General features: G+C 40.8%; 1 long non-coding RNA gene and 1 pseudogene across 5 annotated transcripts in view; one reads left to right on the top strand and one right to left on the bottom strand.

Annotated features, from left to right (window-relative positions):
• LOC138146895 (uncharacterized) overlaps positions 1 to 24,877 on the bottom strand; it is a 107,097-nt gene that overhangs the window by 4,598 nt on the left and 77,622 nt on the right. For 4 of the 5 annotated variants that reach the window (XR_011164630.1, XR_011164633.1, XR_011164629.1 and 1 more), the window contains one exon: positions 720 to 809. This is a non-coding gene — a long non-coding RNA (uncharacterized lncRNA). Of the gene's footprint in view, positions 1 to 719; positions 810 to 4,770; positions 4,937 to 24,877 lie in introns of all 5 variants that reach the window. The other variant, XR_011164631.1, reaches the window with a different exon arrangement.
• On the top strand, positions 18,979 to 19,572 carry LOC138146886 (prefoldin subunit 5 pseudogene; annotated as a pseudogene).

Genomic DNA, 24,877 nt, shown 5'->3' with positions numbered 1-24,877 from the left:
AGTAAACTTAACCAATAAGCTTATGTCTTTGCTTTTATCTTATAACACTTAATAGACACAGCATTCTTTGCTGATGTTTATTTCCCATATAACTTATTTGAACAAGATTGGATGATTCCTTTCTGTTTTATTATTTGGTAGAGTTATCCAACTCCTTAACTTCCCCCTCCCCCTCTCTTTTTTTTGGAGGGGAGAAGGCAGGACAGTTGGGGTTAAGTGACTTGCCCAAGGTCACACAGCTAGTAAGTATTAAGTGTCTGAGGCTGGATTTGAACTCAGGTCCTCCTGATTTCAGGGCCGGTACTCTATTCACTGTGCCACCCCACAACTCCTTAACTTTTGAAGACTATTAATAGATTTGGTGAATCATTGCTGATGTAGGGTATATTTTAATTCCCATATTAACACCCAGTCATTTCCACCCCATCCAAGATTTTTCTTTTCCTTTCACCTTCTAAGAAAAGTATTCTTCTCTTTGTTTGTTTGTTTGTTGTTTTTTTGCCTTTTGGAGGGCAATTGGGGTTAAGTAACTTGCCCAAGGTTACATGGCTAGGTTTTTTTGTGTGTGTGGGTTAAGTTTCTGAAGCCAGATCCAAACCCAGGTCCTCCTGACTTTGGGGCCGGCGCTTTACTCACTGCGCCACCTAGCTTCCCCTTTCTCTTTGTTTTTTGGTATGAGCAGAATATATATTCAAGTATGGAATCTTTCCTTTACTTACCAAAAAAGGTTTCCTCATACTTTGTTTCCACTAAGCTTGAAGTCTCAATCCCTGCTTCTCTCTTTTTGTGTGGATGCCCAATCAGCATTTCTAAAAGGGAAAATGAAGTGTTATGTAAGCAACACTGGATTAATATAGCATTTAGGGTGCATTTCAGATTTCAGTTTTAAATACGGCATTTTTAAAGTCCTGTGGTAATTTGGCAGTAAACTTATCATCAGTTTGTTGCATAAGATTAAAGGGTAAGCCTGGTCAGGTGAACTCCAAAAATGAGCTTAGGCAGAATCTAAATGATTTCTTCCCTAAGCAATAGGTAGAACTTTTCAGATTCATTGTATTTCACTGTGTTGCTTGGGCTTATGTGTAGAGGAAAGGGAAGGATGTAGGAATTGCACATCTGTGCAAAGACACTAGGCAAACTTCAGTTTGATTTACATAGACAGTTGCACAGAGATAAGTACTGTCATTACACCAGAGAAAATTAGCAATTCTTGAATTGAGATATTTATTGTCACAAAGGCATTAAATTCTGCTTGGTTACCAGTGACTAGCTATTGGAGAGTGGTGCTAAACGAACTGTCAACTAAAAGTTTAAAATAATAAGAATTCACCAGTTAAGAAGATGTATACATATACCTTGTAATTATCTTTGCAGTGGGACCGATCAAGGGAGAGGGTTTGGGTAAGGGAATTGAAAAGCTTTGTTAGTGCTTGCTGCCTGCAAAGAGATTAACTTTTTTAAATCATAAGAACTTACTTGGCACTGGTATTGAAATGCATTTCTTGCCAGACTGACCCATAAATTAACAATATAAGCTGAATTTGTTTTCTGCCATGTCCTAAACCTTTAAAGGATCATGTGTTTTTAAAAGTCATAAAACATGGAGTATTTTACATTTGATTAATATATGAACTATAAATATTTTTTATTCCCTATTTTTGAAAGGGATGTGCCTGGGATAAGTAGTAACTCTGTGTAGTATGAGGCCTAACAAAAGAAAGAGATGAGAAATGGGTGGGCTAATAAATTTTACTCATTTTTCGTATTTCTGAAAAAAACAGAATTTTAAAACACTCTTTGGCTAAACTTTGAGTGCTTTTAGTGAAGTATATTTTAAGTAAGGACTGTCTCATTACAAAATATGTAATGAGAACCAAGTTCTTGGACTGAGACTTGAAGTTTCAGCCCAATTGAAGCAGGACATTGAAGGGGTTAGAATTGAATTCTCGTGCTTTGGCCAGAAGCAGAGAAACCAAGTGTTTATATTCTTTTATTAGCTTGCCTTGTGTAAGTGGCATTGATCCAGGACCAAGTCATCTAATTTAATGATAAAACTTTTACTATAAAGAACATTAGATTTAGAATGGTACCTATGATAGAAAAGCATTTATTGGACCTTTCTAAACAGTATTAAGCTGTGAGATTGGTGGTAGTTAAGGGATAGTCGTTGATGGAAAAATGAAAATTCAGCCTACATTTGTTTTCAGGGTAAAACTAAACCTGTAACTTCCTCTTTGGATTTTCCTTTTAAGGCCTGTGTTAAATATAAGATCCTACCCAGTATTCACATTTTTTTCTTCTTAAAAGCCGATTTTTTAAAGGCACTATTTATTTCCCGAAATTGTCAGGGTTGCAGCAAAAGATAGCCTAGTTGGTTTGTAAAGCACTTTAAATATCTTTGAGATAAATAGTGCTGTCTTTGTAATTACATTATCATGTGAAATTAGTACAGCTACTTTTCATTTCTAGATGGATGTTGGTGTAATTCTCATATTTTCTGCCTTTGGGGATTGTCTTATTTCTTGGTTGTACACATGAACCTAATTATGTGTCAAATAAACTAATCTAATAAACTTGATTTGACAGCTCTGTTAATGGTTTCAGGGGTGGGGAACCTGTGGCCTCGAGGTCACAAGTGGTCCTCCAGGCCCTCAAGTGTGGCCTTTTGACTGAATCCAAACTTCACAGAACAAATTAAAAGGATTTCATTCAAAGGGGCACATTTGAGGACCTAGAGGGCCACATGTGGCCTCAAGGCTGCAGGTTCCTCACCCGTGATTTAATGAAAGAATACATTTGAACTAAAGGTGTTAACCAGAAATATCAGTGGCTATTTTCTGAATACAAATATGCTCATTTGTAGTATAGGAAATATCCAGAATGAATATTTTCTGATAATCTGTAGGCAACATTGTAAAGCAGAAATTTAAGATTTGGAGTCCGAATATAGGTTTGTATTCTGTCTCTGCTGCTGATTTAACTGCATAATCTTGGGCAAGTCACCTCTTTGGAGTTCAGTTTTCTTATCTGTAAAATAAGGTGGTTAAATCAGATGACTTCAAAGGTTTTTTCCAGCTCTAAATCCCTGATCCTATAACCCTGTTTATATGCTCTTGGACTTTTTAGGAGAGAAGAAATAAGAAAACCTAGTAGGCAAACTCTATAGAAGTCCATTGATATTTTTTAGAAGTCTCTTCTGCTTTGCTTTGCTGCTCTCTAAGACTGAATTTCTCATGATAACAATATGATAAAGGGCTAACCTTAGAGTCAGAAAGGTGTGGGTTCAAGCCATGCCGCTGACATGTGAGATAATGAACAGATCAACTTCTCCATGTTCCCAGATAACTCTTAAGATAATCAAGTTGCAAAAACTCCCTGTAGAGCATATATTCTTAACCTGGAGCCTTGTGAACTTGTTTAATATTTGATTAACTATTTCAGTATAAATAGTTTCCTTTGTAATCCCACACGTTTTATTTTAGGCATCCAAAAGCACTCTGAAAGGGTTCCATGACACAAAAGGTTAAGGCCCCCCGCTGTAGAGACTGCACTTAAGAAGCATCTTTTAAATCTTCATTATGCAAGGTACTAGAGATGCAAAGACAAAACCAAAATGGCTCCCGGAGCTTGTGTTGGGAGAAACAAAACGTAAATAAAGATAAAGAAAATATTTGGGCAAAGGTACTTAACGCTTTTGAAGAAAAGGAGTCAGAAAATACCTTCCCTGAGAGGTGGCCCCTGAGCTGAGCTTTGAAGGAAAGAGGCATCTAAAGAGAGAGAACTGAAGGGATGCATTCCAAACCCAAAGGATAGCTGCCTGTGTAAGGTGTGGGGACAGGAGAGGTATGGGTGAGCAAACCAGAAGACCAGTTTGGCTGGAATGCAGCCTGGGGATTCCCTACACCAGTGATATCATAGGTGGTGATTCAGACTAGATCTGTTTTTTCACTGGTATAGGGAGCTCCTTATTGTGCAAACTCCCTCTGCTAATGTAAGCTGGTACCTTTTCTGTAGCAAGAGATCTAGAGTGCTGAGAAATTAAGTGACTTCAGAGTCACAAAGAGTATGTGTCAGAGGGGAGACTTGAACCCAAGTCTTCCTGGCTTTGAGGAAGGTCCTCTGTCCGCTATATATACCATACTCCTCTCAAAGACAGAGGTTATTTTTCTTTCCCCTAAATGTTTCATAGTATAGTTTGATTTTTTTTTAATCGAACAATAATCCAAAAAGATTAGCTATAGGAATGAATATTTTGGAGTGGGAAATTAATTCAACCCCTTTATTTTACAGATGGAAAAACTGCCCCCAGGAACACTGTAATTTAATCAGTGTTGCAGCCAATTCACAAAAAAAGCAGAACAGAAAACAACCCTAAGAGTCTGAAGGACACACTTTTTAAGAAATGATACTTATTATCCCCAGCCTGGAGTCAAAGGGCACTTAGGCCTTAAGAAAGTCTTAAGAAAGGGCATCTAGTCTGGTCAGTGGAATATGTCCCTTATTTCACTTAGTTAGACATTATCAGAGCTCACCATTTGGAAAGAGAAACCTATTGCTTTATTTCTAGCTGGAGGTCACAGGAAGGGAGATCACCATTTCATTTCCTTCAAGAAACAGGGCAGTCTTGCAGATAGGGGGACTAAGCAGGAGAAGGGGATGGCATCAGAAAAAAAGAGGCAGCCCACAAGAATTAGATCTCATCAGGACTTTTGCAGTCTGTGGCCCACCTGAAGCCTAGAAGTGTTAAGTGATTTGCCCAAGGTTACCCACCTGATGAGTATCGGAGTCAGGGATAGCCTGATCATGTGGCTCCTTTCCGTCCATCCTTTCTGGTAATTGACCATTTTCCCCTCACTGGCTCAGCTTATATAGATTCCTGTTTCTTCTTAGGTGGTTCAAGCCAATGCCAGTTACAAACACTGTAAGTAAGCATTTGCTGTGTCCAGCAAAGATCAGTGTTAAGACCAAGCTTTTCAGGACAGAGCACTAGCAGCAGGGAGGGAAGGAGGAAGAGCAATCCCCATCTATATTATCTCCCCTACCATTCTGAATTGTCAGTATCATTACCAAGAAGTGAAAAACACCAGGATTAGAGGAGAACCTGCTTTGCAGACATATACAATTGGTTGCTGCCTCTTCAACGTGGCTTGAGGAGCATTAGCAAAAACCCAGATTCCCACCATCAGGGCTGCATTTCTTTGGGTCAAAGCATCATGACTCTAGAGACCTCAGGGGCACACTAAATCAAATTTGGCAGATATTTTTTGATTAGTTGTATCTCAGGGCTGTGCCATTATAATTGATATTTATAGATCTCTTTAAAGTTTACAAAGGGGTCTTTTTAGGGGTGTATGGGTGTTCAGGGAGGACTAGCACCTCTGGTGTGACGGCTTGCTGAGCCCTTTTCAGGGCCACTTATCCTCATGGCACTCACCTCTCACCTGGAGCTCCAAGAAGCTATAGCACTCAGAGCAGCCACACCCCAGTAAACTTTCAGCAAATGGACCCAGCCAGGTTGAGAGCAAATGTCAGGTCTCAAATCCATCAGTGAGTTGGAGGTTATCCGCCCCAAACATGTAAAGACTTCTCTTGGCAGAATGGGTAGATCAGAACAATTTTTTCTGGTGGCTATGAAAGCGGGCCAAAGCAGGCGATATGGGGCAAGTAAAACTTAGTCAGGCATTGAAGATGCCAAAATCATCAACTGCATCCCAGGCCAGGGTCAGGTGTCTTGACTTTTGTCTTAACCTCAGGAAGGCAATGAGGCTGACAATTTTATGCAGCTCTAACCCACTTAAATCCAATTCATGGACACATTAAGCCATCACATCATTAAGCATGGCTCCCGTCTTCCTTTCTAGGTTTATTTCATATTATCCCCCTTTATGAACCTTCCAGTCCAGTCAGACTAGCATGCTAGCTCCTCCCTGTAGAGAACATTCCATCTCCATGCCTTTTCACAAGTCCCATCGTATGATATCTGCCCTTTTTGAAAACAGGACAAACAACAAAGGCTTTTATGTGGACTCTGCACTCAAACTTATGCACTGGGTCCACAAAGGGCCCCTAATCATAGGAAATGTGAAAATTAGAAGGCCAAGTTCTGTGGCCTAGAGTGACTGAAAGTCACTTGAGGGCTGAGGATGTACCCTGTAGACCAGGGATGTCAAATTCAGAAATGGAACCCACATGACATTACATCAGAATCCTTACAAAGCTATCTATTGACCTAGTTTTAAAATGTAATTAATACTTTATTTTTATTTTGTTAAGTATTTTCTCAATTACATTTTAGTCTGGATCAGGCCACCCAGGAGTGTTATGGGCCCCCAGCAGCCACAGACCATGTATTTGACACCTATGCTATATATAGACCGCGCTTCCTACAGTTCATCAGCCTCCATTGTTCCCATAAGCAGTCAGTAGGTGTATTTAACTCTTAGCAAAGGCACCCACTAAGATGGTGTAGGAAGAATGGGCCTACAAAACATTCTCCCCATAAACTAGACTACATTCTCCTACTACAGTGGTAGTACAGCACACGTAGAAATTACATGTGACCAGGCTGCTCATTCCTTCAGTGATGTGTCCTTCTTCCTGCCCCCTCTGCAGCACAACTGTTACCAGGACTGGTTTCTCAAGTATGTAGCTGGTTCTCTTTGCTGCCAAAAGTCCAACTCCTTGAAGTTACCCAGAAATGACTCTCTTGATCTGAGTATGTCTTCAATAGTTGCTCCCTCAGGTCCTCCTGGACCTGACCCTCTAGCTGCCGAATGGTGTATGTCCTTCTAGGTGAATAGTTCCACTTCTAGATGACAGTAACTCCACTGAGAAAGAATGGTGGAGAAGGAGCTAGATTCTTCTCTGACTGATGGTTCTCTCTTCAAGGGCTCCGAGCTCTCAAACTTGCATCAGCTTTGTCTTTCAAAGGTTACCTGGGAGCATTGCCCATCATTGTTGTCTAATGACGTTGCTCCCTTCCCACTCACTGGAGAGGTGTTCACATTTCATAAAAATGTAATAGGATGGTAATTTTGGGAACACAAGAGCTCATCATCTGTGAACTCTATCAGTGGAGCTGAAGAGGTATAGACCTTGGTCTCCCACACACATGGTGTCGTTCATTCATGTTCAACTTTGTGACCCCATGGGCTTGTCAATGGCAAAGATACTGGAGTATATTTTTCTCCAGCATGTCCCCATTTTACACATGGGGAACTGAGACAAACAGGGTTAAGTGATTTGCCCAGGGTCACAAAGCTAGTAAATGTCTGAGGCTGGATTTGAACTCTAAACTTCCTGACTCCAGGCCCAATGCCTTATCCACTGCACCACCTAGCTGCCCTATATATACACAAATAAATTATTGCATTTGATCCTTTAAACAGCCCTGTGATACTAGCATTGTAGATATTGTCCTAATTTTATTGATAAGGAAGTAACAACCCAACTTGTTAGATGTGAAATTCAAACTCAAGTCTCTCCTGATTCCAGAGTCAGTGCTCTGACTAGAGGACATAGAATTGGTGACTCCCTCATCCTGGCATGGCTCCCGTCTTCCTTTCTAGGTTTATTTCATATTATCCCTCTTTATGAACCTTCCAGTCCAATCAGACTAGCATGCTAGCTCCTCCCTGTAGAGAACATTCCATCTCCATGCCTTTTCACAAGTCCCATGACTGCAATAGGCTCCTTCAACTAACAGAATTCCTTCTCCCCTTTTTTAAGCCAGGCCCATAATTTCATTAGCATAATAAAAATAGCTAACATTTATATAGCACTTAAAAGTTCTCAAGGCTCTTTACATCTCATCTGATCCTCATAATTCCTTGGTGAGACACTGCCCTCCCCATTTTACTTGGGTCACACAGCTAGTGTCTAAGGCAGGATTTAAACACAACGCCTGTCTCCTACACCACCTAACTATATCCATACTTCAGGAAAACCCCTGGCAGCTCTGTTGAGAAAAGGTGAGATGCCTGAGGCAAGATGTCCAGGAAGGAAGCTACAGTGATAATTCAGGTGAGAGGTTGTGAGGGCCTGAACTAGGGCCGTGGCCCTATGAGTAGGAAGAAAGGGATGAGAAGACATAAGGCTCATCATAGAGAGAGAGCTGCCGAGACTTGGCAACTGCCTGGATGTGAGGGGTGAATGAAAGATAACTCCAGGATTGCAAACCAGAAGTGATGAGAAAGATGATAGTGCCCTCAACAAAAACTGGTCTGTTCAGAAGAGAGTGGGGTTTGGAGTGAAAGTTAATGAATTCTGTTTGACACATTGGGTTTGAGATGCTTATAAGATATCCAGTTTGAAATGTCCAGTGAGAAGTTGGTGACTTCTAATGCTTAGGAAAGAGGTAAGGGTTGGATATTTAGGCCTGAGAGTCATGGGCCAAAAGGATATTTAACCCAAAGGCTGGGGCCCTACTCTAGAGGGGCACAATGGAATAGAAGAGCAGGGGAAATGAGGAACTAGGGAGCAGTACTAGTGAGCTGGATCTGGTGGAGAGATCACCAGATCATAGATTTAACACTAAAAGGAACTTTGGTCAGCTGGTCCAATCCTCTCCTCAGACAGATAAAACTGAAGTCTGTCTGACTAGGTCACTCTTCCCTAATCAGTAAAGTCCAGTGGCGCCCTGTCACTCTAAATTCTGGCATGTGAAGCCCTTCCTAACCTGGCCCCGACTGAAACAGTCTTATCACATATCACTTTCTTTTATGTCCATTGGAATCTAACCAAATTGACCTTATCCATGGCATGCTATAATGCCTTTACTCTGGTTCCTTCAAAGTTCTTTGATGCTTCTCTGAATTCCTCATCTTCTTTGCTTCCATTATATTCAGTTAATGCATTTTGCTTAGCCACTCTCCCATCTATGGCTGTCTACTTTGTTTTCAGTTCTTTGCTCTGATTATTTTGGCACATTTGGAACCTTTTCTTCTTTGTCCTCCTTGGGTTTTACATCTGGCAGTAGTATCTTCAGGTCAAAGGATATCATTTAACATTTAGTTGCTTTCTTAGTGTAGCCTTTATAAGTACTAACTTCTGCTCTCAGTGATGAGCCACGTCCCCCAGAGCAAAGCTACAAATGCCCAAGCTCATGTCCCTCTCAAAGTTCTAGGGGTACTCCAGGATATTTGGGGATATCTTTCTAATGCTATCAGATCAAACCCCTAGTTCTGGTGTATTCTTCCTAATGCCACCCACCAACGATGAGCACCCCCCATATTATTATTAATTAGATTTTACAAATGGATATTTAATAAGAAGATCTAGCAAGAACAAAAGAAGAAATTCCCCTCTGGCCTATATCACCTTAGTTCCATGAGAAAAGTGTACTCAAACTTAAGAGTAGTTTTGCCTCAAATCATTTACCTCTCACCAAATACACTTCCAAAAGCAGCAAGGTTGTCCATTCTGTGACAGGTCAGGCAGGACATCAGGATTTCACTCCTCACTGGGCTTACTATCTATAAAATCTGTCATGGACTCCAGCTCCCAGACCTCTGGCAGCTTGCCCTCCTGACGTTTGTGTGTCCAATGCCTAACAGGCCCGTTCTGATTCACATAGGCTCATGAAAGGACAAATGCAAAGTGGCAGATAGAGACCTGTGCTCGTGGCCACGAGCAGGCCCAGATGGAGAGATTAAGACCTGAGGGCCCTCTCCCCAGGGAGGCCAGAAGGAGGCCTTCATCATCGTTTTGATGCCTTTTGTAAGTATTCTCAGTTTTAGCTCATCAGTGAGCAATTCACAGCTCCATCAACAATGTAGTAGCATTTCAGTCTCTCCACAGCTTCTCCAGCACTGACTGTTCAGAGTGCCAGAAGCCTCAGAGTTGTTCTGATTTGCATTTCTCTTGTGATTTGTGATTTGGAGTGTTCTTTCATATGCGTCCACTAATATTTTACAAATCTTCTTTTGAGAACTGCTTCTTCACATCCTTATTTTCTAAAAGGAAATGAACCTTGGTCTTCTATATTTGCAATAGGTCCCTAACCAGTTATTTTTTTTTTTAACCCTAAAGACTGCTTGCAGGGCGGCTAGGTGGTGCAGTGAATAAGAGCAGTGGTCCTGGAGTCAGGAAGATTTGTTAAAATTCAGCCTCACACACTTAATACTTACTAGCTGTGTGACCTTGGGCAAGTCACAACCCCAATTGCCCTGCTCTCCCCCCTCCAAAAAAGCAAAAAAATAAAAAGAATTCTTGACTACTGTGTAAGTTGTAACTTTATTATAAATTTATGGTCCAACTCATTTTTATAGACCTGAATATAGTCCTCAGAAATCAGGTGAATGACAGTCACACAGTGCTGTCAGAACCTGGAGTGATGATTTGTTCTATTTTTTTTTCTCTTCAAAGCCAAACCTCTTTCTCTCTTAGATCCAGAGAATTTGTCTCACTTCTCCTGCCCAGATTCAGGAAACCTTTCTCTTTCACATGCTCATATTTTCCAGATTCCCACTCACTTTCCATTTGTTCACAAGGGAAGGTCTGGTCGGGTGGAAGCACAAGGATGAACATGAGCTAAAGGCAAGCAGTTGGGTGTGAGTGCAGAGTGCGCTGTGAGCGCTGCAGCCGTCTTGTGGTTCGGACACTTCCTTCCGTGAGCAATCTGATCTTGGATGTCACCCAAAGAGAGGTGAAGATTTCCTTCCCCTCCAAAGAGCCTCTACCAAAAGATCTCTATACGGAGATTGGAACGTTGTAGGCACTCAGTCAGTGTCTATGAACTGAACTGGGACCACATTTCTCACAGCTTCTCACTATGTGATGTACCAGCCAAACCTAAAGACCCCTTAACACTGTTTTTTGGATGCTGTTGCTTTTACCCATAGTGCAACTCCCACATTCTTCTTGCCTAGCTGAATCCCTTATAGACTCACTGAGAAAATTCTATCCATTTCAGTGCTCACTTGGAGCTGAGAAAACTTCTTGGAACCCAAAAATTAATTTGCCATGAGACCTATCCTGGTTTACTCTGACCCACGTGATCTCAAGCACTTAGGTGGTGAAAAGCTCTTCAGAAGAAAATTCAATTCAAAGTGACTTGAGTTTTGGAAAGAGATCATGGAGATGAAAGAAACCTTTTACACAGGTTTGTGTGGTCTAAAACAAAATCAGCACCAAGGTCAGTCAGTAGACTGTATTCTCCTTGAGGAGAGGACTTGGGCCATTTTTGTCTTTCTGTCCCCAGGGCCTAGCATAGACAGTAGATGCTTATCAAGTACTTACTGAATTGAAAAGGCCATAAGATTAAAGATTATTGCCAAATGTTTTATTTTTATTTTTTGCTAGCTGGGACTATAAAATTTCATGTTCTGCTGTTGAAAGCATTTAACTTTTAAAGAATGTCATTGCATTTTCAAGATACATTGAAGGACATGCAAAATAGTGGTTCCCAGAATTAAGCTGAAAGGAGTTTTAGAAATCATCTAGTCCAATGTAACCTCGGACCACATTAGAGAAGAAGCTTGTCTAAAGGGCGAACCTTGGAGTCAGGGAGACCTGGATTCAAGTTCTGCCCTCACACAAACTAGATGTAAAGCAAGTCACTTAATCTCAGTGCCCTAGGCATTAAGACCATGAGTTGCAGATAGGTTGCCAGTCACCAGTGGAGGGAGTTTCCATGCTGAGAATTCTCCACTGGGCAAAAAAAAAAAAAAATCTGGTAGATGTCTCTATGTTGGCCCCTAAGAGAGAACAGAATAGTCACTCTGAATGCAATGCTTGTGCAAGCCAGCAGATGGCACTCTGAGCTCCAGCTCCAGCTTCTACTGTGCATGCATGAGTAGCTCCTATTAACTGACCATGATCAGACATAGACCTCACCCGCACTCCCCCTTATATGACTCAGCCTAGGTTTCTCTTTAGGAATATGAATAACTATAATAACTCGTAACTCTCTTGTGACCCAACCCAACCCCATTGACCCTATTCTCTCTTCCAACTTTGTATGACCTAAGAGGATATTTAATTCATATATGAATATGAATTCAGTGAAAATGAAATAAAAAGTATCAGCCATTATGTTTTTCCCATTTTCTCTTGTACAGGTTAAACAACACCAGTTCCTTTAACCAGAACTAGTATAACACCTCTAGACTCCGTCATCATATGAGATCACCCTTGTACTTCACACATTGTCATTATATCAGTTTGGGTGCAAGGGGATCTCCCACCCTTATCCTAGTCTAGCGTGGTTTTGAGTCCCCTCGCTATCCTAACTAACCCTTCTTTGGACATGTTTCTCTTTTATTAATGTCTTCCCTAAAATGTGGTGCCCAGGGCTGAACTCAATCAATGTTTAAGGTGTGGTCTGACTAGGTCAGGACCCCCACCTCCATGTTGTTGTTTGTTTCAGTCATATATGACTCTCTGTGACATCATTTGGGGTTTTCTGGCAGAGATACTAGAGTGATTTGCCATTTCCTCCTCCAGCTCATTTTACAGATGAGGAACTGAGGCAAACAGCTAGTTAATGTCTGGGGCCAGATTTGAACTCAGAAAGATGAGAGTCTTCCTGATTCCAGGCCTGGTGCTGTATCCACTGCACCACCTAACTGCCCAGGGCTGAACACAATGTTTAAGATGTGGTCTAACCAGAGCAGGACCATCACCTCCATAGCTCTGGGAATTATACTTCTGTACCACTTCCTAAATAGCTTTCCAGTGTGCAAATGGCATGTTTCTTCTACAGTGTCCATGTGGATATGTGCCAAAAGGTCATGAAAGTATGGTTAATCGCATAAAAGATTAGAATTGTAGTGCTGAGAAAAATCACAAGATCTAACTGGAAATTTTATTGGCTCTGCCACTCCAGATTTTGATTTGAGACACGATTTGGAAGTGGTTTGGAGGGGAATGTTGGGAGAAGTCTTCTGGGTTTTTACTCCACCATCTTGTCTCTGCCCCACCTCCACAGAAATTTAAAAGGGAAACTAAGCACATTTCCTTTCAATCAGAGGACTCCTACTCTTAAACTTCTGGAGATCTGAGCTGGCAATATTTGCTTGGAAAGTGGTTGTGCTTGCATTCTTATGGACAGCAAAAAGAAAATGAACCACCCCATGAAGGCATCACGCAGTGAGCACCCTTGAGGTGTTTGTCTTGCTGACTGCAGTTCAAGGTGGGGGTGGGGGTGGTGACACCTCATGAAAAAAAAGCAGAGAAAGATATTGTTTGAATTCCTGAGGGGTCTCTCTAAGATATCTTATGGCAAAATGTATATGAATGGCTGGAGTTGAAAGCAGTTACTATCACAGCTGAATGTGGTGTAGAAAACAGTTGCCTGACTTGCTTGCCAGAAATAAGACCCTGATGAGACTTTTCTTCTATTCCCTCTTGTGACTTTGATATTGGGATTGATTTTGATATTGATATTGATTTGGAAGCATCTCACTATTAGAGTTTCTGGGTTCAAAGCCTTCCTATTTGCTGCAAAAGTAATAAAGCATGACCCCTTAGATAAGATAGAGGGAAAGGACACAGATGTATAAAAATATTTATAGCAGTTCTTCACATCATGGCAAAGAACTAGAATCTAAACCCCATCAATTGGGGAATGACTGAACAAATTATGGTATATGAATGTAATGCAATGATACTGTACCATGAGAAATGATGAAACAATTTCAGAGAAATAAGGGAAGACATATGAACAGAATGAACTGAGCAGAACCATGAGAACGATTTGTACAATGACAATAACATCATAAAAACAAATGAATTTGAAATTCTCAGAACTCTGATCAATGCAATGACCAACCATGATTCCAGAGAACTCATAATGAAACATTATTATGAACTATTGAACTAATGAACTATTCACTTCCTGACAGAGAAATAAAGGTCTCAAGATTCAAAATGAGACATAAACCTTTGGACATGGTCAATGTGGGAATTTGTTGCACTGTGCATATTTATTGAGAGGGTTTTTTTTCTTTTCTTTTTCCAAGGATGGAGGAAGGTGGAAGGCAGAGAAAACAAGTGCTTGTTAAATGAAAGAAAATTTTTTAATGGTAATAAAAAATTTTAAGTAGTAATAATAGTAATATTGCAAAAATTAGGAAGAAAGATTGAGGCTCTACCATTTCAAAATTCTTTTTTAAATTTTTTTCCAATTTATTTATTTATTTTTAGTTTGCCACATTCATTTCCACAAGATTTTTGAGTTACAAAATTTCTCCCCATCTCTCCCCTACTCTCCACCCCAAAATAGCAAGCCTGCTGAATACCCCTTCCCCCAATCTGTTCTCTTTTATATCATCCCCCTAGCAGGGCAAGATGGATTTCTATATCCCAGTGCCTGTATATATCTTACTTCCCAGTTGCATGTAACATGCATTAACATTTGTTTTTTTGAAACTTTGAGTTTCAGAGTCTTTCCCTTCATCCCTCTTTACCTACCCCCACTGGGAAGACAAGCAATTCAGCATAGGTTGTACATGTATAGTTACACAAAACATTTCCATAGTAGTTATATTGTGAAAGACTATATTTCCCTCCATCCTATCCTGCCCCCCACTTATTCTATTTTCAACTTTGACCCTGTCCCTTTTCAAAAGTGTTTACTTCTAACTACCCTCTCCCCCAATCTGCCCTCCCTTCCATCACCCCCTTTTTCTCCCCTTCCCCCCTGCTTTCCTGTAGGGTAAGATACTCAATTGAATGTGTATGTTATTCCCTCCTTAAGCCAAATTCAATGAGAGTAAGTTTGACCCGCTCCTTTTCACCTTCCTGCTCTTCCCCTCCATTGTAACAATGTTCTCTTGCCTCTTTTATATGAAATAATTTACCCTATTCTCTCTTGCCCTTCTCCTTCTCCCAATATATTCCTCTCTCACCTCTTAATTTTATTTTTTATATATCATCCCTTCATATTCAACCCATCCTGTGCCTTTTGTCTATAAATACATGTACACATATATGCACACACTCACCATATACCCTCCTATAAATACACACATGTATGTATACACATGTATGTATACATATATACACATATATTCCCTTCAACTACCCTCATATTGAGAAAAGTCTATGAGTTAAAATTATCGTTTTTCCATGTAGGAATGTAAATAGTTCAACTTTAATAAGTTCCTTATGATTTCTTTTTCCTTTCTCATGCTTCTCTTGCTTCTTGTAATTGAAAGTCAAATTTTCTGTTCAGCTCTGGTTTTTTCATCAAGAATGCCTGAAAGTCCTCTATTTCATTGAGTGACCATATTTTCCCCTGAAGCATTATACTCAGTTTTGCTGGGTAGGCAATTCTTGGTTTTAATCCTAGCTCCTTTGACCTCCAGAATATCATATTCCAAGCCCTTTGATCCCCTAATGTAGAAGCTGCCAGATCTTGTGTTATCCTGATTGTGTTTCCACAATAGTAAAATTGGCTACTTGTAATATTTTCTCCTTGATCTGGGAACTCTGGAATTTGGCTATGATATTCCTAGGAGTTTTCTTTTGGGGATCTTTTTCAAGAGGTGATTGGTGAATTCTTTCCACTTCTATTTTGCCCACTGGTTCTAGCATATCCGGACAATTTTCCTGGAGAATTTCTTGAAGGATGATTTCTAGGGTCTTTTTTTGATCATGGCTTTCAGATAGTCCAATAATTTTTAAATTATCTCTCCTGGATCTATTTTCCATGTCAGTGATTTTTCCAATGAGATATTTCACATTGCCTTCTATTTTTTCATTTGTTTGGATCTGTTTTATAGTATCCTGATTTCTCATAAAGTCATTAGCTTCCAATTGCTCCAATCTAATTTTGAAGGAATTATTCTCTTCAGTGAGTTTTTGAGATTCTTTTTCCATCTGGCAAATTCAGCTTTTTAAGGCATTCTTCTCCTCATTGCCTTTTTGGACCTCTTTTGCCATTTGAGTTAGTCTGGTTTTTAAGGTGCTATTTTCTTCAGAAATTTTTTGGGTCTCCTTTAGCAGGCTACTGACTTGCTTTTCATGAGTTTCTTGCATCATTCTCATTTCTCTTCCCAGTTTTTCCTACACTTCTCTTACTTGATTTGCAAAATCCTTCTTGACCTCCTTCATGGCCTGTAACCAATTCATATTTTTCTTGGAAGCTTTTGATGCAGGAGTTCTGACTTCATTGTCCTCTTCCAGTTCCATGCTTTGATCCTTTTTGTCCCCAAAAAGGATTGTATGGGTCTGATTGTGCTTCCTCATCTTGCCAATTACTTGACTTTTGAGTTCTTTGCGATGGTAGAAGAGATGGTAGAAGATGGTAGAGCTTTGTCCCAAATTGCTGGGGTTTTTGCAGCTACCAGAGCCATTAGTTGAGTGCCCTCTCTACAGCCCCCACAAGTTCTGGCACACTGACCACACACCCCAGGACCACCACCCAAGACCGTATCCAGGCAGGTCAAAGCTAGAGCCATTACCCTCTGAATGGTCACTTGGTTCCCCTACAATCTGCAGGCCAGGAGCTCTGAAAGTAGCTACGTGGCACTGCCATGCCTCCTGCTACTTCTTGCCCCAGGGCCAGGGGCCAGACCACGCTGTTTCTTGACCCTTATAACAGAGTTCACAACTGACCTTTTATTTTCTCTTTGGTGTTTTTAGGTTGAGGAGTCTAGAAACCACCACAGGTGCTGGTGATTCACTCTCCTAAAGTCTTCTCTGGCCAGTCTGGGCGCTGGTCAGGGCCGCCATGGGGCTGTAACCATGGCTCACTGGGGACTGCACTCAGCTCCTAGCATGTTGCAATAGACCTTTCCTGTTGGCCTGCCAGGCTGCCTTCAGTGGGAGATTTGTTTCTCTCTGTCTCTTTGTGGGTTCTTGTAGCTTTAAAATTTGTTTATAATAATTTTTTTACAGGTATTGGAGATAGTTGAAGCCGGAGCCCATGCCAAGTTTGTGCTTTTGCTCCACCATCTTGGCTTTGTTCCCTTTACTCCCAGAATTCTTTTTAAAGCTGTAGTTGATTCATTTTGTGATCCTGTGGGGCACCATGGACCATATCCAGCCCTGCTAGAGACTGAGTGCCATCTAAATGAATGTTTGACACCATTGACAACCACCATCCATGGACCATGAAAGTGATCCTAGCTGAAGTATCAAGGCACTTTGAGGAGACACAAGAGGGATATTTGCCAGGTGAGTCAAACTACTACCACCAACTCAATCACTACTTTTCCTTAAGACTCCAATAGAGATAATCCAAGATGCTGAACCCAAGAACTTTGGGAATATCAGTGCCCTAAGACTGTTGCCCCTGCTTCCAACCCAGGCCCCATAATCACCATTGAGGGAGATAATCACTGTGGATAAAGGGCCCACTTTCCTTTTCACCACTAACACCAATTGCTGACCAACTTCAGTGATTGGGTAGATAACCCAAGAGCTGAGGGGACAGCAGCACCTTCACTCCCATCCCACATCAATCCTGTTTCCAACTCAGACCCTGCAACCATCATCCCAGGGAGAAACTCCTGTGCAGATATGACCTGGCAATTGCTTCTATGAATGCTCTACCTCCTGCTTTCTCAGCAATCGCAGCCTCTAACGTTATAACTACAAAGAGCCCTTGGCATTTTCAAATGGTTCCAGTTCAGAAATGGATCTGGACATAATGTTTTATAAGAAAAATTACCATGTTTTGCTGCCACACTGTAAGAACCCTGTGAACTTTCCATCTCACTTACTTCTGAACCGCGCCCCTCCCTGCCATATGTACATGTTCCCTCCCAGTTGATAGAGGGTGAGTTCCTGGAGGGCAGGATCTGTGTCCAGTTTTCTCTTTGAATCCTCAGCATTTAACACTGTGCTTCACACTTAGCATTTAATAAATGCCTTTTGTTTCATTCTTTCATTCATTTCCTTTATTCACTTTTATTTTGCTTTAACAAGTATACCTTAATCTCTGTATACTACCTATTTGTGTTACTCCTTCTCAAATCAGATGTGCAGATTGGGTCTCCTGGGGAATAGTTACCTCAGGTTCAAGATTCTTTGCAGGTCTGTATTCCTAAAACTATAGCTTATGAGCTCCTACCAATGCACTTGTTTTGACAGTCAGTCAGAGGACATAATTAGCTCAAAGCAAAGACATTTACTGAAATGGTATAGTAAGAAAAGTAGCCCTATAAACCTATGACATCCTCTCTCATAAATACATTGAGCACCAGTGGGAAGAATGGATACCCATAGAGTTCACAAGTGGAAAGGCACACATGTAGGGAATAAATATGGCCAAGGCAATCTATACCTCCAGTGTTTCTCTATTCCCCAGTGTTTCCTAATGATGTTCTCATTCTGCTGTTCAAGGAACAAGGTGGCTCTGCTTGGCAAACCACTCTGCTACCCAGCCTGGGCTTGCTTTTAGGTAGGGCAGATAGCTTCAATACTTGACTACAGTATCCACCATCTAGCTTCAGAATCAACTGAAATCTTGGCATATGATTTGTCTTTTAGAAAGAGATATAATTAATAGGAGTCTCAGTTCTGGAAACTGCAGTCTCCCAAGGAGGCTCCAGGCCCCAGGCACCAGACTCTCAACCTCTCTCATCAATTTGATTCAATCCTATTCAACTCAACTCAGCAGCTGCTGATTCCCACTCCATTGGAAAATCTCATGTGCTTCTGCATGAAGCCATTGGTAATGGGAGTGGGGGAAGAGGAGAGAGAATTCCCATCCTTGCCTTGCTGCAGTCTCTAAGAGGTTCAAGGGGGAAAGGTGAAGGGAAAACTCTTCAAAATTGATTCTTGGCTTTTAATGCCTTCAGGGTCTTGGCTAATTCTTCAGTCAACTGATCACTAGAAGACGTCTGTGTCCTATCAGTTGCTTTCATCCAGTAGCCAATACTCTATAATTCCATAAGATTGATTGAGGACCTTGTAGGGTTATTTTGAAAAACCCCTAAATACTTCCTCTACATATATGTAAGTCAGTAGTCCTTTCATGGACGATACTGAAGAAGAAGGCTTGGGAACAATGAACCAAGCTAGTTAAGAATTATGATAGTCATCCGCCCTTACTCAGCCTCCCAACATGGCGCAGTCGGTGAACATCACGGAGCTGTTGCTGCCGCAGCTGGAGCTGCTCAAGAACCAGCTGGACCAGGAGGTGGAGTTTCTCTCCTCATCCATCGCTCAGCTCAAGGTTGTACAGACCAAATACGTGGAGGCCAAGGAGTGTCTGAACATGCTGAACCAGAGCAACGAGGGGAAAGAATTACTCGTCCCATTGACCAGTTCTATGTATGTACCTGGGAAGCTACATGATGTGGAGCATGTTTTCATTGATGTAGGAACTGGCTACTATGTGGAGAAGTCAGCAGATGATGCTAAAGATTTCTTCAAGAGGAAAATTGACTTCCTTACTAAGCAGATGGAGAAAATTCAGCCAGCTCTGCAGGAGAAGCATGCCATGAAGCAGGCTATCATGGAGATGATGAGCCAGAAGATTCAGCAGCTCACAGCGCTGGGGGCGTCCCAGGCAGCCGCGGCCAAAGCCTGAAGGGGTGGGGGGGAGGGGGGGGGACCGAGAACACGTGTACAGAACCAATAAAAGTGCCCGCTGGGCCCAGCCGGAAAAAAAAAAAAGAATTATGATAGTCATTAATCTTGCCTTCAGACAAAAACCCAGGTAAGACACTAATAGGGAGAGACCAGGAGATGCAGGGACAATAGTCCTGCATGGGTATGTATCCAATAATAGAGCTGATGGCTCAGGGCTGAGGATTCCAGGCAATAGAACATACCTAGCTGCTTTTCCTGTAGTTTAGGACTTAATCCAACCTGTGACTGGAAAAGAATTCCCTCTTCAATATAACTTCCAAGGGGTCATCCAGTTTTTACTTGAAGATCTAAAATACCCAGCCTTCAGAGATCTTAAATTATTAGGAAGCATTTTCTTGACACCAAACTTCAATTGGTCTCTTGGCAACTTCTACCTACTGCTCCGAGTTCTTGCTTCTGGGGCCAAACAAAACAAGGCTATTCCCTCAGCAACGGCAACTTTCAAAATTGATGACAACTATTATGTCTTCCGTTCAGTCTGTACTTCTCCAGACTAAGCATTCCCCATTCCTGAATTTATTCTCATATGACATAGGCTTAAGGTCCTTCCCCATCCTGGTTTCCCTCCTTTGGATTCTCTCCAGTTTATTGATGTCTTTCCTAAAATTGTGGTACCTAGAACTAAACACAGTGTTTCATATGTTATCTGACCAGGGCAGTGCATAGCCATGATATCACCTCACTACTCCTGGAAGCTGTGTTTCTGAAGGTATTGTTCCTTTAAGACCTTTTTCATATGGGAAAGAAAAAAATACTTTTGTGTAAAGAAAACGTTTTAAATCAATTGTTAAGAAATGTGAGGTATTGCTTGCTATTATAGACGAATATTTTGATACCTGAAAGGAGTAGGAAAAAGAAGTTTGGTTTAATAAAAACTGCTAAAAAAAATAAGTGTATAAAGAAGCACAGTTTTCAAATGGGATTTGAAAATTGGGGACAGAAAATGAACTGAGGCATAGATATAAAGATTTAAATAACCTAGTGAAAGATGTAGGATAATGCCTTATTTGTATGTAAATACTTTTAAAGAGGCATAGAACAAAATGTTTAAATTAAAAACAGGGAAATGTTTATATAAAGAAACAGTGTCAAAGACATAAAATGAGACACTGTGTTGAGAATTTAGAGCTGCAGTTTTGACCTCTCAACTTATTTGTATATAGTTGTTCCAAAGCTAGTATAAAACTAAAAAAGAAATCATATAAATATTTGGAAACTGAAACATGATTAAAATGTTTGTTAATATAATAGGTATGAGAGGGGAGTATGGATGAGATACTGAGGTGCAAAAACACTCAGAGGATCACAAGTCAGACAACTTATTACAAATATACATATATAACACACACACACAAGCAGGCAGTTAGGTAGCTCAGTGGATAGAATCCTGGGTCTAAAGTCAGGAAGACTCATCTTCTTGAGTTCAAATCTGGCCTTAAACACTTTCTAGTTCTAGTACCTTGGACAAGTCACTTAATCCTGTTTGCCACAGTTTCTTCATCTGTAAAATGAGCTGGAGAAGGAAATGGCAAATCACTCTAGTATCTTTGCCAAGAAAACCCAAATGGAGTCACCAAGAGTTGGATGTGACTAAAAATGAGTATACAGCAACAAAATAATGCAAGTGTGTGGGTTCCCTAATCAAGAACACAGAGCTCTTATCACCCTACAAGAGAGTAGGGGGAGGGGATGAGAGGGGGGATGATGGAAGGAAGGCTGGGGGGGAGGGAAGTTGGAAGCACCCACTTTTGGAAAGGGACGGGATCAAAGCAGAGAATAGAACAAGTGGGAGGTGGGATAGGAGGGAGGGAAATATAGTCAGTCTTTTACAATATATCTACTGTGTTATTGTTTTGCATTAGCTACACATGTACAAACTATATTGAACTGCTTATCTTCCCAGTAAGGGGGGGGGGGGGACAAGGGAGGAAGGGAATGAATCTGGAATTCAAAGTTTTAAAATCAAATGTTTAAATATATGCATACTATTATTAATACTATTTTACATGTAATTAGGAAATAAGATGTACAGGCACTGGGGCACAGAGATCCACCTGCCCTACTGGAAAAGTCTAAGGGGATATGGGAGAAGATATGGGAGAGAGCAGATTGGAGGAGGGGATAAGCTATGGGATTGCTATTTTGGGGTGGTGGGTAGGGGAAAAATGGGGAGAAAATTTGTAACTCAAAATCTGGTGGAAATGAATGATATAAATCATAAGTTAATAAAGCATTTGAAAAATAAATTACAAAAAAGAACACGGAGCTCTGTGTCTCTACCTCTATATCTGATCGTTGTTGCTGGGCAGATTCACAGGGTCCAAGTGGGTGAGAAGGGGAACCTTAGGGCAGTCAAATAGCATATGATCCAGACTGCAAGCCCCACCCCATATACACCCCTTATTGAGCACAAGGGTGTTGTAATTAGAAAAATCTGCTAACCTTCCGTCCATGGATTAGATAAAGCTTACTAAAGAGATTATGATCAGGACAGTACTGCATTCCTCACTTAAGCAGAGTTGATTAAACTAGTTATTGAATACACTGGAACTTCCTGATATTCAGGTGGGTTAATGAGTAGTCAAACATGGGGCCGCTTCTGACAGCTAGGGCCTAGAAATACACCAGTCCTCACAGGGGCAGTCAAAGAATCGCCGCAGACAGTTGTATGGCCGAGCAAACTGCTTAATGTCTCTGAGACTAATGCGACTCTGTTGCATTTATCTGCTAAGTCTTAGGATGCAATCTATCTTCCCTTACAAGGAACTTCTCTGACAGACTTACAGATCCTTCACATCTTCTTCATGAGATGTTAAATATCCTTAACGAGATTATTTCTCAGATAGGATATGAATCAGCCCACCCATGGGTACTACCTTTAGTAGGCTATTGACACCCAGACTTGGTCATCAGACAGGAGAGGTGTCCAAAAGGATGAGGACACACATGTGCAGATGCAGGTTCAGTTTTCTGGAAGGTAAAGCCTTTGCATATTCGGTCAAAGGCCCATGGAGGGCAGCAAATAGAGGCAATGATAAAGCATTAGGAGGTTCCTGAGCCAGGAGCAAAGGAGGCACAGTTGAGAGTTCCCATAATCAAGTCTCCTAGACCCAAAGGAGAAGCACCTAGATCAAGTGAGTACTGAACCAAAGAGAGCAAGGAGCAGACATCTCATTTGGAGGAGCAAGCCCAGGTCTTGTCCTCCTGTATTCTGATTTATGTAGAATGTGCAAGTCCATGGAGTTGGCTCTCGAGAATGGCTGTAAGAGATGTTCCCACTTGTGGGGGAAGAGGGCTGTATCATAGGGAAGTTTCATAAACCTGAAGTACTCTATAGATCTCCAGAACAGATAGGACTGATGATAGAGCGGGGACATTTGATGATTTTCTAGCAACCCCAAGATTTTTCCCTTCATGGAGATGGGGAGAGGCTGCAGACAGATAAAGAAAAAGCTCCAACCCTTTAAGTTTACCCTATGTCTGAAGGTCTGTGTAAACTTCAACCTACAAAAGGTAGTGGAGTCCCAGGGAAGGAGAATTGTACAGTTTATGAGCTTCAATAATTTTTGCTTGCATATCTTATGCTTGAGATCAATATAGTCTGTCCTATATCTGATGAATTATTAGCCTAACTGCTTGAATGAGAGGTGGGGGCCCATTATCTTTTCTGTAAAGACCTAGACATGAGCTGCATTCTTATGTTCCTGAGGAAAACTCGAAGCAGAATTTAAAAAGGGGGGGGGGGAGAATTGTGTAAGTGCCACCAGAATGTGTTGTTGTGAGGCAACATTTGGCTATATGCTCCCTCTTCTGAATTCCCGCTTCCTAAATTTTTTCTAGATCATACCTTTCTCTTCTCATTAGGCAGTCTCAAGAGTAGTAACCTTCCCTTGGTCAACACCCTATGCCCAACATGACTCCAGATTCTGGTGCATGGTCCTAGTTTATGTAGGTTGTCTCTCTCTGCAAAACTTTAGGAGTTCATTAAAAAATATTAATAAGTACAACCATTAAGATTCTCTTTCACCCTAGCTCAGAGTCCCTAAATTAAGGTGAAATTCTAACTATCTAAATGAAAGTCTAATCTCTTGACCTGTTTTTAGTTCTATCTTGCTAATCATTGACATCTTCAATATGTCCCCCTAGACACAATCAATATACAGATACGCATCACAAAAAAGTTATATTTAATCAACTTTTATTACAAAACAAATATGAGAAAAATAGAAATAGCTTATAGAAATAGAGAAAAATGACATGCAATATAAAGTTCCTGAAAGACTGGGACAAGGGACAGAGTTAAACATTTACTACTTTCACCAGCTGCCACTGGTATCTTCAGTGTTTGCTCTTTCAAGTGGAGTCTTGGGCCATTGGAGTCATCCAACAACACTTAATCTCTAGACTCTGAACTCATATGTCAAAGCACCAGTGGGATTTCCTTCTGTCTGATCCCCACTGATGCTGTTGAAGAACTCCCCTCTAGACTGCTCTCCCTCTGCCCTCTCCGAGTTCTTTCTCAAATGTCCCTGGCCTCTGCTTTCCTGGACAAAGCTCATGATAGACTCCATCTCTAGGATTGCAATTCCTTGAATTCAGTTAGATTTTCATAACTTTTTATCCGATCTTTCTCAGAACAGAGAAAAAACAACCTGTCCCATCCAGACACAACCCCTTTTCCATGTGTAGCAAAAAGTGAGTCTGAGCCAACCCTTCAGGCTTCCTTCTTGGTACGTACTCTCTATATTCTAAGATTGAGCCTAGTCCTTATAAATCCAGATCTTCCGATTCCGGGCCATGGGTTTTACCAACTTTACTAAGTTGTAAGGAAAATACTTTGTAAACAATAAAGTAACATGTAAATTGGAACTATTATTTTAATTCCAAACCAAAACCATACAACTATAAACTTTCTAGTCAACATGGCAAATGTTCAGACCCAATTATAACACTTGCCCTAGATGCAGAATAAAGTCAAGGACAAAATTTTGTTGCTACATGGAAGACAATGGTATAAACTCAAATAGAAATGATGTCCAGTAAACCATTTTTTGAGCTGCAATGACTTAGTTTTAAAATGTAATATTATCAGTGTTTCATTTTATTTTTATTTATTTCATTAAAAATTTCTGAATTACCCAAAGACTCATGATGGAAAAGGCCATCCACATCCAGAGAAAGAATTACGGAATCTGAATGCAGATGGAAGCAAAGTACTTGCTCTCTCTTTCGTTTTGTTTATTCTTTCTCGTTCATTCCATTGGTTATGATTCTTCTTTACAACTTGACTACTATTTAATGTGAAGGTATATGTAAAACCTGTATCAGATTG

This window comes from Petaurus breviceps, unplaced genomic scaffold (assembly GCF_028583685.1).
Source record: "Petaurus breviceps papuanus isolate PSGF00001 unplaced genomic scaffold, PetGlider_PUasm1.0 90775, whole genome shotgun sequence".
Taxonomy (NCBI): Eukaryota; Metazoa; Chordata; class Mammalia; order Diprotodontia; family Petauridae; genus Petaurus; species Petaurus breviceps.
Note: the sequence above shows the minus strand (reverse complement) of the source record. Positions and strands in the feature narration are given on the sequence as shown.